Raw genomic sequence first — 15,724 nt, 5'->3', positions numbered from 1 at the left:
TGGGATGTAAGCCTGAAAACAGAAACTATAGTTATGGTGAGGGCCTTAGGGCAAGGCAGGCTTGATCTTCCAGTGCTCTTGTGGGCTTCCCAGTGGGGTGACATAAGGATGGGTATCATGCAGCATGCCAGATTCCGAGTTTGTGTCCAGGGAAGCTACAGAAGCTGGGGGTGTCCTCAGGCTGGCATGCAGGTTTCTCCTACTCTGAGGGTTCTGCAGAGCTCCAAAGGGCTTTCCTCCAATGTGGGGGGTTTTCCTCCAAGGGGGGCACAGTCCTGGGGTGTCACTGAGGCATCCTTTATGCCAGCTAGAGTCTCAGAGGTGTCAAATATGGAGGGGTTGGGGAACAGGCCTCTGGGCATGGAAGCCTGTACTCCCCACCTAGGGTTAGGGTTAGGACCTAAGGGCATGGCAGGCCCAATGTGCCGGCGCTGATGTGGGCTCTTCTCAGGGTTGAGTTGATGGCATGCGTCTGGTGGCACAGCAGAATCTGGTTTTATGGCCATGGGGGCCTCTCATGGTGGGGGTGGCTTTAGGGAGGCTTGAAGGTTTTTCCCCATCTGAGGATTCAGTGGAGCTCCAAACCACAAGGTTTCCTCCCAAGTGGCAGGTGCAGTCTTGTGGTGTCACTCAGTAGTCCTTAATCCAGGGGATGTGGGGGCATTCCATCTTGGGATGGAAGCCTGAAAACCCAGACTAGGGTTATGGAAAGGGCCTAGGGGAATGGCAGGCCTGATCTGCCGGTGCTGAGGTGGGATGCCCAGTGGGCTTAGTTGAGGGTGACATCAGGCAGCACATCGGATTCCGGGTTTACATCCAGGGGGACACAGATGCTGGGGTTGGCCTTGGAGGGAATGCAGGTTCCCCTGCTCTGAGTTTTCTGCGAAGCTCCATATGGCACCATTTCACCCTAGGATATCGGCGGCATGCCTGTGTGAGTCTCAGGCATCCCCAATCTGGTGGGCTTTGGGGTCAGGGCTCTGGGTATGGAAGACTGTACACCCCACCTAGGGTTAGTGTTAGGGCCTAGGGACATGGCAGGCCTGATATCATGGTGCTGGGGTAGGCTCCCCTCAGGGCTGAGTTAAGGACATTCATCTGGTGACCCTGAAGAATCAGGGTTTGTTGCCAGGGGGCCGCTGATGGTAGTGGTGACTTTAGGGGGATATGCAGGTTTCACCCCCTCTGAGGGTTTGGCACAGCTACAAATGGCAAGGTTTCCATCTGTGTGGAGGGCATATTCCTGAGGTGTCGCTCAGGGGTCCTTCATCCAGTGAGCTTGGGGGCCTGGCCCCTCAGAATGGAATCCTGAAGACCCAAACAAGGGTTAGGGTTGGGCCTTGGGTCATTGCAGGCCCTATCTGCCAGCTCTGAGGCAGGCTTCCCTCAGAGCTGAATTGGGGGCATATGTCCAGCATCACAAGTATCTCGCTTTGTGGCCAGAGGGGCCACTGATGGTTGGGGTAGCTTTATGAGGGCATGCAGGTTTCTCCCCCTCTGAGGGTTTGGTGCAGCTCCAATCAGCACGGGTTCCAATCACTTGGTGTGCAGAGTCTTGGGGTGTCACTCAAAGGTCCTTTATCCGGGGGCTTGGGGGCCAGGACCCTTGGAATGGAAGCCTGAAAACTGAAACTAGGGTTTCTGTTATGGCCTAGGGGCAAGGCAGGCCCGATCTGCCGACCCCGAGGCAGTCACCCCAGGAGTCTGAATAGCGAGAGGCATTGAACTCATGTACACCTGGCTTATAGAGGGCTTTCTAGCAGGGTTTGGGCCGCAACCACTCAGGACACAAGTCTAGATGCAGACAGAGGCCCTGCAGACATGTGCCACAGGAAGCAAGTTCGCTTGCGGTTTTCTGGCCAATTCTCATGAGCTTTCTGGCCAAATCGATATTGATTTGGGCAAAAAGCTCATGAGAATTGGCCAGTATTGTGTAGCGATTCAGGCCATGCTGGCACCCACGATATAGAGCACTTTCTTTTTTTAGGTGTGTGTCGCAGCCATCCAGGAACACTGGCCAAACTAACATGGCTCCCTCAAGGGACCTCAAGTGCAGGGAAGCTTTCTGGAGGCAGAATTGAGGGGGGGGTTTCGGCTGGGCCTCAGCCTCAGTTTTTGCAGCCTCGTGAGTTGAGGTTGGGGGGTGGCCTCAGGGTGTGCATGCAGTTTAATCCCACTCTGAGGGTTTTGTGCAGATCAAAGTGTAACAGTTTTCTCCTGGGTGCCATGCGGATTCATGTAGTGTGTCTTAGGGGTCCCCAGTCTGGAGGACTCGAGGGACAGTCCCCTGGGGACAGAAGAAGCCTGAAAACCCAACCCAGGGTTGGGGCTAGGGCCTGGGGTCATGGCAGGCCCGATCTGCCAGCCCCAAGTGGACACCTCAGGGGGCTGCATAGCAGGAAGCATTGGCCTCTCGTGCATCTGGCTCATAAAGGGCATTCTCCCATGGTTTGGGCTGCGACCACTCGGGACCCCGCACCAGGCCCAGGCCTCAGCCCTGAAGACATGCGCTGCAAGAAACAAGTTCACCAGGGGTTTTCAGGCCAATTCTCATGAGCTATTGGCCCAAGTCTTTATTGATTTGGGCAGAAACCTCATGAGAATTGGCCAGTGTTGGGCGGCAATTCTGGCCATGCTGGTGCCCACTGTCTAGAGCGCTTCTTCACTAGGTGTGTATCGCAGCCATCCAGGAACATGGGTCGGGCCATTGCGGATCCCCCAAGGAGGCCTGTCAGGGGAGCTTTCCAAGGGCAGAGTTGAGGGAGGGGTTCTGGGTGGGCGTCAGCCTCCATGTTTGCAGCCCGGTGGGGCGTGGAAGGTGAGGAGTAGCCTCGGGGGCGTATTCGGGTTAATCCCACTTTGAGGATTTTGTGCAGCTCCAAAAGGCACAGTTTCCTCCTGGGTGGCAGGCAGAGTCATGAGGTGTGGCTCAGGCATCCCAAATATGCAGGACTTGAGGGACAGGCCCCTGAGTCGGAAGCCTGAAAACCCAACCAAGAGTTCAGGTCAGGGCCTAGGGGCATGGCAGGCCAGATCTTCCAGCGTCAGGGCGGGCACCACAGGGGGCTGAGGAGTAAATGGAATTGCCTTCACATGCTCCAGGATCATAGAGGGCTATCTCACAGATTTTGGGCTTTGACCACTCAGGACCCCAGACTAGGACCAGGCGACGGCCTTGCAGATATCTGCCGATGGAGGGTGTTCACCGGGAGTTTTCCAGCCAATTCTCATGAGCTTTCTGCCCAAATAGATGATTTGGGCAGAAAGCTCATGAGAATTGTCTGGCATTGGGCAGCGTTTGGGGCCATGCTGGCGACCATGGTCTAGAGCACTTTCTCACTATGTGCATGACATGGCCATTTGTAACACCAGCAGGGCGCACATGGTTTCTACATGGGCCCCTGTGCAGGGAAGCTTTCTGAGGGCCAAGTTAAGGGAGGGGGTATGGCTGGGCTTCAGCCTCCATGTTGGTTGCTGGTGGGGTGCCAAAGGTGGGAGATGGCCTTGTGGGGGCCTGCAGGTTTCTCCCACTCTGAGGGTTTTGTGCAGCTCTGAGAGGCATGGTTTCCTCCTGGGTGGCAGGTGTGACAGGCAGTGTGGCTCAGATTTCCTCAATTTGAGGGCTTGAGGGACAGGACCCTGGGGAAGTAGGACTGAAAACCCAACCGAGGGTTAGTGCCAGGGCCTAGAGGCATGGCAAGCATGATCCGCCAGTGCTGATGCGGGCACCTCAGGGGGTGAGTAGCAGGAGGCATTGGCCTCATGTGTGCCTGGCTTGTAGAGGATATTCTCACAGGGTTCTGGCCAGGGCCCAGGGTACGGAAGGCCCAAATGTCCAGCACCAGGGTGGGCAGCCCAGGCGGCTGAGTAGCAGGTGGCATTGGTTTTGCATGTGCCTGGCTCACAGAGGGCTTTCTCACAGGGTTCCATCCTCGACCACTCTGTACTCTGGGCTAGACCCAGTCAGTGGCCCTGCAGACCCTGCGCAGGAAGCTTGAGATCACCAGGTGTTTTCCAGCCAGTTCTCACAAGCTTTCTGCCCATATCTATATTGATTTGGACAGAAAACTCATGAGAATTGGCCGGTGCTGAGCAGTGATTCGAGCCGCGCTGGTGCCTGCAGTCTAGAGCGTTTTGTCACTATGTGTCTATCAGCCATCCAGAAACATAGGCAGGACCTACATAACTCCCCCGAGAGCCCAAGTGCAACGGAACTTTCCAGGGGCAGAGTTGAGGGAGGGGTTCTGGCTGGGCATCAGCCTCCGTGTTTGTGCCCTGTTGTAGCACTGAATGTTGGGCGTAGCCTCAGGAGGTCATGCAAGTTTTTCCCGCTCTGAGGGTTTTCTGAAGCTCCGAGTGGAGCTGAATCCTCCTGATTCCTGAATCCTTCTGAATCCTCCTGAGTGGCAGGTAGTCATGCAGTATGACTCAGGGGTCCCCAATTTGAGGGCTCGAGGGACAGGACCCTGGGGAAGGAAGACTGAAAACCCAACAGAGGGTTAGCGCCAGGACCGAGGGGCATGGCAGGCCCAATCTGCCAGTGCCAGGGCGGGCACCCCAGGGGGCTGAGTAGCTGGAGCCATTGACCTGGAGTGCACCCTCATAGAGGGATTTCTCATAGGGTTCTTGACAAGTCGGGAACCCGGGCCAGGCTCAGGAGGTGGCACAGCAGACATGTGCCACAGGAAGAGAGTCCACCATGGGTTTCCGGCCGGAAAACCCCAGCGAACTCCCTTCAGGTGCCTCATGTCTACAGGGCCGCCCCCTGGGCCTGGCCCAGGATCCCCAGTTGTCCCGGCTAGAGCCCTGCCAGAAAGCCCTCAATGAGTCAGGTGCATGCCAGACCAGTGCCTCCTGCTACTCAAGCTCCTGGGGTACCCTCCTTGGCATTGGCAGATGGGGCCTGCCATACCCCTAGGACCTGGCCCTAACCCTTGCTTGGTTTTTCATTCTTCCTTTCCCAGGGTCCTGTCCCTCGAGCCCTCAACTGGGGGAACCCTGAAACACACCCCATGAGTCCTCCTGCCACCTACATGGAAACAGTGACTTTCGGAGCTGCAGAAAACCCTCAGAGCGGGAGACATCTCAATGGCCCCCGCCCCCAACCCCAGGCAATCTGCCACCATTGGAGCCACACTGGGCCAAAAACTTGGAGGCTGACACCCAGCCACAACCCCTCCCTCAACTCTCCCCCCAGAAAGCTCCCCTGCACTGGGGGCCCTCGGGGGAACCATCTGGTCACGGCTCATTTCCTAGGGGGTCTCAACATGAACCGAGCTTGAAAGGGCTCTAGACCATTGGTGACAGTGTGGCCAGAATGGCCGCCCAATGCCAGCCAATTCTCAGGAGCTTTCTGACCCAGTCGATTTTGATTTGGGCAGAAAGCTCATGAGAATTGGCCAGAAAATCCCTGGCGAACTCGCTTCCTGCGGCACATGTCTGCAGGGCCTCCAACTGGGCCTGGCCCAGGGACCCCAGTGATGGCAGCCAGAATCACATGGGAACGCCCTCTATGAGTCACACATGCACGAGGACAAAGCCTCCTGCTTCTTGCCTTCTAGTCTTCCCACCCCAGTGCTGGCGGTTCAGGCCTGCTGTGCCCCTAAGCACTGGACCTAACCCTCGGTTCTGTTTCCAGTGTTCCTTCCCTGTGGGTCTGTCCCTTGAGCCCTCCAATTGGGGAACCCTGAGTCACACCTCATGAGTCCACCTGCCACCAGGAGGAAACCACGCCTTTTGGATCTGCGGAGAAACCTCAGAGCAAGAGAAGCCTTTATGCCCACACTGAGGCCATCCCCAACTTTTGGCACCACACTGAGCCGAAAAGTCAGAGGTGACCTCTAGCCAGAACCCCTCCCTCAACTCTGCTCCAGGAAATCTCCCATGCACAAGGGCCCTCGGGTGGGCAATGCAGTCACGGCCCATTTTCCGGATGGCTGCAACACGCACTGAGCAAGAAATCGCTCTAGTCCATGGGTGACAGTGTGGTCCCAATTGCCACTCAATGCCGGGCAATTCTCACGAGCTTTCTGCCCAAATCGATATCGATTTGGGCAGAAAGCTCGTGAGAATTGGCCTGAAAACCCCTGGCAAACTCTCTTCCTGTGGTGCATGTCTTCAGGGACACCACTTTTACCTAGACTCAGGTCCTGAGTGGTTGCGGCACGAACTCTGTGGGAAAGCCATCTACAAGCCAGGTGATATGAGTCCAACACCTCTTGCTACTGAGCCCCTGAGTGATTGCCTTGGTGCCAGAAGATCTGGCCTGCCATGCCCCTAGGCTCTAAATTAACCCTAGTTTCAGTTTTCAGGCTTCCATTCCAAGGTTCCTGTCCCCAAAGTCCCCCAGATAAAGGATATCTGAGTGAAAACCCATGACTCCACATGCCAAATGATAGGAAGTTATGCTGATTAGAGCTGTGCCGAGCCCTCAGAGGGGTTGAAACCTGCATGCACCCATAAAGTTATCCTGACCTTCGCAGCCCCCCGGCCATAAAGCCAGATACTTGTGACACTGGAAGCATGCCCCCAATTCAGCCCTGAGGGCAGCCTGTCTCACGTCCAGCAGATATGGCCTGCAATGACACAGGGCCCTAACCCTAACCCTTGTTTGGGTTTTCAGGATTCAATTCCGAGGGGCCTGGACCCCAAGCCTCCCAGATTAAGGACCCCTGAGTGACACCCCAGGAATCTGCCTTCCACACGGATGGAAACTGCCATTTGGAGCTGCGTGGAACACTCAGAGGGGGAGAAACCTGCATGTTCCCCTAAAGCCACCCCTACCATCGCCCCCCTCCCCAGGAAAAACCCTGATTCTTCAGGATCACCAGATGAATGTCCTAAACTCAGCCCCATGGGGAGCCCACCTCAGCACTGTCAAATTGGGCCTGCCATGTCCCTAGACCCTAAGTGTAACCTTTGGTGGGGTATACAGGCTTCCATACCCAGAGGCCTGGCCCCCAAACCCACTAGATTGGAGATGCCTGAGACTCATGCTGGCACACCCCAGTCTCCTAGGCTGAAATAGTGCCAGTGGGAGCTGCAGATTCCTCAGAGCGGGGAAATCTGCATGCCCCCCAAGGTCATCCCCAGCATCTGTGACCCCCCTGGACTCAAACCTGGAATCTGACCCCCCGCCTGGGGCCCACCTTCAGCTCAGCCCACCAGGGAACGCACCTCAGCACTGGCAGAAATGGCACTGCAATTTCCAAGGCCATGACCCAAGCCCTTACCATAACCCTAGTTTGGATTTTCAGGTTTCCATCCAAAGACACCCAGCCCCCATGTCCCCCGGGTTAAGGACAACTAAATGAACCCACAGGACTCTACCCACCATGTGGGAGGAAATCTTGTGGTTTGGGGCTCGCCAAACCCTCAGACAGGGAGAAACCTCAAGACCCCTAAAGCCACCCCCACCATGAGAGGCCCCCATGGCCATAAACCCGGATTCTGCTGTGCCACCGATCGCATGCCCTGGACTCAGCCCTGAGGGGAGGCTGCATCAGCGCTGCCACATTGGGCCTGCCATGTCCTTAGGCCCTAACATTAATCCTAGGTGGGGTATACAGGCTTCCATGCCCAGAAGCCTGTTCCCCAAGACTGCTGATGGGCAACTCTGAGACTCACACTGGCATAGATTAAGGACGCTTCAGTGACACCCCAGGATTGCGTCCCCCACCCATGAGGAAACCGTGCCCTTTGGAGCTCTGCAGAACCCTCAGACTGGGAGAAACATGCATGCCACTCTGAGGACAGCCCCAGCTTCTGTAGCCTCCATGGACACAAACTCGGAGTCTGACGTGCCACCTGACGCCCACCCTGAAGTCAGCCCACTGGAAAGCCTACCTCAGTACCAGCAGATCGAGCCTGCCTTGCCCCAAGGCCCTTACCACAACTCTAGTTTCTGTTCTCAGGCTTCCATCCCTAGAGGCCTGGCCCCCCCAACTCCCCAGATTAAGGACCCCTTTGTGATAACCCAAGAATCCGACAGCCACGCGTGGGGGGGTGGGGGTGGGAACCATGCTGTTTGGAGCTCCACAGTGCCCTTGGAGAGGAAGAAACTTTCACGACCTTCTAAAACCACCCCAACCATCAGTGGGCCCCCTGGCCAGAAATGCCGATTCTGCCACACCATAGGATGCAGTTGTTCAACTGAACCACGAGGGGAGCCCGCTTTAGCGCCAGGAGATGGGGCCTGCAATTTCCCAAGGCCATAACCCTAACCCTAAGTTGCGATTTCAGGCTTCCTTCCACAGGGCCTTTCCTGTAATCCCTTTAGATTGGGAACCTTGGATTCACACCGTAGGAGTCCGCCTGCCACCCAGCAGGGAACCAGTCCATTTGGAGCTGCACGGAACCCTCAGAGTCAGAGAAACCTGCAGGTCCCCATGAGGGCACCCCGACGTTCTGCAGCCCACCAGAGCCTGATGCGCTGCCTGGCCCCCTCCCTCAACTCAGCTCCTCCGGGAACCCATCTCCAGACAGGCAATTCGGGCCTGCCATGCCCCTAGCTAAGCTCTTCTCAGGGGCCCCTGTTAGCTTTAGGCAGACCTGTCTGCCTAGACTCCTCTGTCTGCCTCAAAGCTCTGGGATCCCCCGCCTCCTGCTTCTCAAGTTTCACTGGCCCAAGGCTGTCCTGAGAAAGGGGGAAGGCTACCTCCTGAATGCTTAACACCTCCTTTCCTCTTCTGCCATATTTCTCTCCACTTACCTTTGTACCTGGGCAAACTGGAAGGAACATATCAGTGGAACATGGACATGCTCTGACATCTGAATCTTTCCTGGCAGCTTTCTGAGGGCTCCTTTTGCAATCAGAAACTAGTGTATCCTACCACAGTGTGATTGAAAATGATCATTGACAGAACAGGAGAGCAAAAATCACTCCATTTTTACCTCACCCTTCATGAAGTAGAACATGGTCTTCTTCTTCCCTTCCTTGACTTCCATTCGAATTTGTTTCCATGCAGTGTTCATTCCTTTGCTTCAGGGGTAGAATTTCGTGATTCCTCACCTGCAGAGAACACCCAGAGCCCATCACAACAAGCACCCTCCCTAACAGCTGTCACCCATTTAACCCCTCCCCTCCACACCCCTGCCCTCTAGCAACCTTTGGTTTCTGCTCTAAGGTTGAGTCTCTTTGCTCATTAGCCTATCTTTCTCCCCTCACTATGTTCATCTGTTTTCTTTCTGAAATTCCACAGGAGTCAAGTCATAGGCTATTGGTCTTTTCTTACTGATTTTGCTTAGCTAAATCCACTCTAGATCCATCCACATCCTTGCAAATGGTAAGATTTCATTCTTTTTGAACCTGGTTCCTATTCCATTAAGAAGATGTGGAAGATTATATATCTACATATATCCCTATCTATCTCTATCTATCTATACGTTCATATATATACATATATATAAAATCACTCCTCAGTGAATGGACATTGGGACTCCCTCCATCATGTCGCTATGGTTGATAATGCTGCTGTAAATATCACGGTGCTCGTACCCCACTGAATGTGCATTTTTGTGCCCTTTAGGGAAATACCTAGGAGGGCAGTTGCTGGATCCCAGGGCTGTTCGGTTCTTAGCTTTCGGAGGAACCACATGCTCTTTTCCAGAGCGGCTGCAACAACCCGCATGCCCACCGACAGTGCAGGAGGGTTTCGCTGGGAGCAGAACATTCCCTGCCAGCAATTTCCTAAGGGGGAAACAGAAAACCTGGGGGATAACGTGACTCACCCAGTGTCCCACAAGCAGCCAAAGAAATCACCCCAGGGTTCCTGATGCGATGCCCTGTGAAGCCACCAGAATGCTTCTATCCAGGGGAATTCCCAAAGACTCTCCTTCTGACTTCACCACCCATGAAACTGCAGAGAAAGGACGGCATGGCCAACTCTCTAGATGGGCCACTGAGTGAAACTAGAAAGTCAAGCTTCCCTTTTCGATCGTCTAAGGCTCTTTGGAATCCTTTTGAATTTTTCCTTGGCCCTCAGTGGAACTCTTTGGATAGAAAAGTCGATTCCATTAGGACACATCACCTTGGACAAAGGAGAAGCCATCATCCAAGCCTCGATCTGACCACCTAACTCTAAATGCAGGCCATTTCACCACAGCCTAGGACCAATGGAATAAACAGTGTTAGATGAAGGAACACATTCTATGTTCCAAACACACACCGAGTCCATCTCATCTCCCCTTTAGAATCCAAGGGATTGCCTAGGAGAGAGATGTTCCAAATACCTTTGTAAGCCAGAAATAAACAGAGAAAATGAGATCCCTGCCAGGTGCTCCCTGCAGGGGAAACTCAGGAACTCTGGCACCCACTCCAGATTGCTGAAAGCTGCATTAGACTTTGGGGCTCCACTGGAGATGAGGGAAAACCCAGGATGTTTGGGGTGAAAGAGAAGTTTTACCTCCCATCCTGACATAAATGTGACATTGTGCACCATGGGCTTGCTGTTTTCTCTGTAATGCTGACGTCCTGGGACAAGCTGCATGACTGACTCAGACACTGATTTCCAAACTTCGGTTCTCATGGAGCCAGAGTGAAGAAGGGTTGTCAGGTGGGGATAAGCAGGCACCTCCCACCTAAAGCCTGTACACCTGCTCCGATTCCTGGGAGAAGGAGAGACACATGCTTGTTTCTTAAGTGGTTATTCACTTCTTTCTAAGCCGGCCAATGCCCTTGTGCTTTTTGGAGGAGCAAATACATTCTTCCAAAGAAACACTCAACTCCTTGGTTCCAAATGCACCATGAGTCAGGTTATGTTCCCCCCTGGCTCCAGAGCCCCACTGGGAGGACCCTCCTGAACCATCCTAGCAGCACATTACTAGCGAACCTGGGGCAACGGGGCTCAATGCTGAGTGGGGACCTGGCTCCAGGGGTTGTTACCACCACTCTTCAGCCTGGGGAAACAGAATCTTCATCTCACCACTCCCTCCTCTAAAAACAAGCTGCGGAGCCTCACCTTTCAAAGTCTCTCAGCCAGCACCTCTTGACTGCCCTCACAACCAGCAAGAAGGCGGCACTGACTCCTCCTCAGGTGTGTTTCCCAGTGCAGCTCGCCACTGCCTCCAGTGGTGGCAAGCAGCATTGCCATGCCTTCCAGGGTCTTGCACCACAGTTCACCACTCCCTCCTGTGGCGTGAATTGGCACTGCCGGGCCTTCCACAGGCTCCTAGTGCAGCTCACACCCCCTCCACAGGTCTAAAGCCACCCTGGCACTGTCCTTCCAGATTGGAGACCTCTGGGCCACACCCCAGGAGTCTGCCTGCCACCTAGGTGGAAACCATGCATTCAAACCTGTGCAGAACCCTCAGAATGGAACAAACCCACATGCCTCCCTGAGGACACCCCAACTTTGGCTCCCACCCTGGCCACAAACTCACAGCCTGACGTGCTTCCTGATCCCCGTGCTAGACTCAGCCCCTGGGGTTCCTCCCTCAGCGCTGGCAGATTGTGCCTGGATATCCCTAATCACTAACCCAAACCCTAGGTTGTGTTTTCAGGCTTCTGTGCCCAGAGACCTGGCCAAAAAGCCCTTCAGATTGGGAACCCCTCATCCACATCCATGGAACCCGCCTGCCATTCAGGAGGAAACTGTGCCATTCAGAGATGCCCAGAACCCTCAGACTGGTAGAAACCCGCATGTATTCTTGAGGCCACCCTCACCGAGAATGGCCCAGGTGACAACAAAACCCAGAGCCTGATGTGCCACTTGACCCCCATGCTCAACTCAGGCCCCTGGGAATCCTACCTCAGCACTGGCAGATTGGGCCTGCCATTCCCCTAGGATCTATCTAAGCCAGTTTGGGTTTTCAGGCTTCTATTCTGAGGGGCTTAGCTCCCAAGCCCCCTGGATAAAGGAGCCCTGATTGACACTCCAGGACTCTGTCAGCACATGGTAGGAAACCTTGCCATTTGAAGCTGTGCTGAACCCTCAGAAGCAGAGAAGCATCCATGCCCACCTAAATCCTCCCTGACCATCAGCGACTCTCTGGCAATAAAGCCGCATCTGCTGTGCCGCTGGACACATGCCCTCAGCTCAGCCCTGAGGAGAGCCTGGCAGCTCGTGCAGTGCTGGCAGGTCACGCCTCCCATGCCCCCAGGTGCTAACCCTAACCCTAAGTGTGGTATACAGGCTTCTGAACCCAGAGGGCTGACTCCCAAACCCATCAGATTGGGGACACCTGAGACACAGGTACTCTACCAGCCTCCTAGGGTGAAATGGTGTCATTTGGAGCTATGCAAAAACCTCAGAGCAGGCAAAACCTGCATGCCTCCTGAGGCCACCCCCAGCATCTGCGCCCCCCCAGAACCAAATCCAGACTCCGACCCACTGCCTGATGCTTACCCTCAACTAGCCCACCATGGAGTCCACTTTAGCACCGGGGTATTGGGCCTGCCATGCCCCTAGGCCCTAACCCTAACCCTAGTTTGGGTTTTCAGCTTCCATTCCAAGAGGCCTGGCCTCCATGCCCCCCGGATTAAGGACCCCTGATGGACAACACATGAGTCCACCTGCCACATGGGAGGAAACCTTGTGGTTTGAAGCTGTGCCAAACCCTGAGATGAGGAGTAACCAGCATGCCACCGTAAAGCCACCCCTGCCAGTGGTGGCACCCCTGGCCATGAAGCCAAATTCCGCCTTGCCAAAGGATGCATGTCCTCAACTCAGCCCTGAGGGGAGACCACTTCAGTGTCAGCAGATCAGTCGTGCCATGCATTTAGGCCCTAACCCTAACCCCAGTTTGGGTTAAAAGCTTCCGTTCCAAAGGGCCTGGCCACCAAGCTCCACGGATTTAGGGCCCCTGACCAACACCGCAGGACTCTGCCCACCACACGGTAGGAACCTGTGCCACGTGGAGGTGCACCAAACCCTTAGCGGGGAAGAAACCTGCATGCCCCCATAAAGCCACCCCCACCATCAGCATCCTCCTGGTCATAAACCCGGATTCTGCCACACCACTGGATGGATGACCTCAACTCAGCCCTGAGGACAGTCCACCTCAGCATGGGCAGATCAGGCCTGCCATGCCCCTGGGCCCTAAGCCAAACCCTAGGTCTGGTGTACAGGCCTCCATGCCCAAAAGGTTGGCTCCCACAACCGCCAGATTGGAGAAGCCTGAGTCTCATGTCGGCACTTTGCTGGCCACCTAGGGCAAAATGGTACCATTTGGAGCTGTGCAGAATCCTCAGGGGAAACCTGGGTGCCCCTCTAAAGCCACCCCCACCATTGGTGACCCCTCAGCCACAAACCCAGATTCTGCCACAGCACCAGATGAATGCCCTCAACTCATCCCCAAGGGGACCCAACCTCGGTGCTGGCAGATTGGGCCTGCCATGCCCCTAGACCCAAACCTGAAACCTAGGTTGGGTTTTTAGGCTTCCGTCCCCCAGGGTCTGCCTCAGAAGCCCTGCAGATTGGGGACCCCAGAGCCATACCGCTGGAGTCCGTCGGCCACCACATGGAAACTGTGCTGTTTGGAGCTGCACAGAACCCTCAGGGAGAAACCTGCTTGTATCCCTGAGGCGACCCCCAAATGGTGGCCCCCTGGTCACCATCCTGGAGCCTGACTCACCACATGATGCCTGTCCTCAACTCAGACCCCCGGGGATCCTGCCTCAGCACTGGCAGATTGGGCCTGCCATGCCCCTAGGCCCTAACACTAACTCTAGGTTCTTTTTTCAGCCTTCTATCCCAAGAGGTCTGTTCCCTAAACCCTCCAGATTGGGGATCCCTGAGCCACACCCCAGGACTGCCTGCCACCTAGGAGGAAACCATGTTGTTTGGAGCTGCATAAAACTCTATGAGTGGGAGAAACCTGCATGCCCCCCCAAGGCCACTGCCATCTTTGGCACCCCACCAGGCCACCAACACGGAGCCTGACATTCAGCCTGAGCCCCTCCCTCAACTCTGTCCCTGGAAAGCTGCCCTCAGTGGAGGACCTCATGGGAGCCGCGTTTCCCAGGCCCAAGTTCCTGGATGATCACAACATGCACCCAGCCAGAAAGCATTCTAAACAGCAGGCTCCTGGTGTGGTCCGAATCACCACACAACACTAGTCAATTTTCCTGAGCTTTCTGCCCAGATCGATAATGATTTAGGCAGACAGCTCAGGAGAATTGGCTGGAAATCCCCCCTCTGGCTGCACAGGCCTTCAGGGGAGCCACCTGGGCATGGCCTGAGGTCCCTAGTGGCTGCGGCCGGAACCCTGAAAGAAAGTGCTCTAAAAGATAGGCACACATGTGGCCAAACCCTTCCTATACTAAGCCTCCTGGGTTGCCGGTCTCAGTGCTGGCAGATCTTGCCTGCCATACCTCCAGGCCCTAACACAAAACCTTTGTTGTGTTTTCAGCCTTCTGTCCCCTGGGGCCTCTACCCCAAGCCCTCCTGATTGCTGATGTTGGAGCCACACCCAAGGAGTCCGCCTGCCTCCCAGATGAAAACTGTCATTCAGAGATGCGCAGACCCCTCAGACCAGGAGAAACCTGCATATTTCCCTGAGGCCAACCCCAAATTCAGCAACCCCCACCATAGCCTGACATGTTTCATGACCCCTGTTCTCAACTCAGACCCATGGAGATCCTGCCTCAATGCCCGCAGATCAGGCCTGCCACGCCCCTAGGCCTTAACCCTAAACCTAGGTTGTGTTTTCAGGCTTCTGTCCCTAGAGACCTGGCCCCCAAGCCCTCCATATTGGGGACTCCTGAGCCACACCCCAGGACCACCTGCCACCTAGGAGGAACCTGTGTCATTTGGAGATGTGCAAAACCCTCAGAGCAGGAGAACCCTGCATGCCCCTGTGAGTCCACTCCCATCTTCAGTACCCCACTGGGCCACCAACACAGCCTGATCTCAGCTGGACCCCCTCCCTCAACACTGCCCCCAGACAGCTCCCATCAGCTGGGGACTTCAAGGGAGCCTTGTGGTCCTGGCCTGAGTTCCTGCATTGTTGCAACACACTCCTAGTGAGAAAATGCTCTAAACAATGGATGCAACCCTTGGTTATTCAGTGGACCTAGGTTAGGGGCTAGGTTCCACAGTGGCTACAACAGCCTGCATACCCACCAACAGTGCAGGAGGGTTCTGCTCTAAGCAGAGCTTTGCCTTCCAGCAATTTCCTAAGGAGGAAATGGAAAACCTGTGGCATAACCTGACTCACCCAGCTTTAGGCAAGCAGCTATAGAAATTCACCCCAGAGTTCCTGATGCCAAACTCCTTGAAGCCACCAGCATGCCTCTATCCAGGAGTATTCCCAAAGACTCTCCTTCTGACTTCACCACAAATGATACTGCAGAAAAAATATGCATTTCCAACTATCTAGATGATCCATTAAGTGAAACTAGAAAGTCATGCTTCACTTGTAAATCATCAAAGCCTCCTTGGGATCATTTTGAATTTTCCCTCTACCTCACTGTAACTCTTTGGATGAAATGATGAATCAGGATACATCACCTTTGACAAAGGACAAGACATCATCCAAGTCTCTATCTGACCACAAACAGCCACCTAACTCTAGATGCTGGCCACTCCACCACAGCCTAGGCCCAATGGAATAAACACTGTTAGATGAAGGAACACTTTCTATGTTAAGAGCACACACTGAGTCTATCTCATCTTCCCTTTTGAATCAAAGTGATTGCCTAGGAAAAAGATGTTCCAAATACCTTTGTAAGCCAGAAATGAACAGAGAAAATGGGATGCCCTGCCAAGTTCTACCTGCAGGGGAA

This window comes from Lutra lutra, chromosome 2 (genome assembly GCF_902655055.1).
Source record: "Lutra lutra chromosome 2, mLutLut1.2, whole genome shotgun sequence".
Taxonomy (NCBI): Eukaryota; Metazoa; Chordata; class Mammalia; order Carnivora; family Mustelidae; genus Lutra; species Lutra lutra.
The sequence above is the reverse complement of the archived record's forward strand: the minus strand, read 5'-3'. Positions refer to the sequence as shown.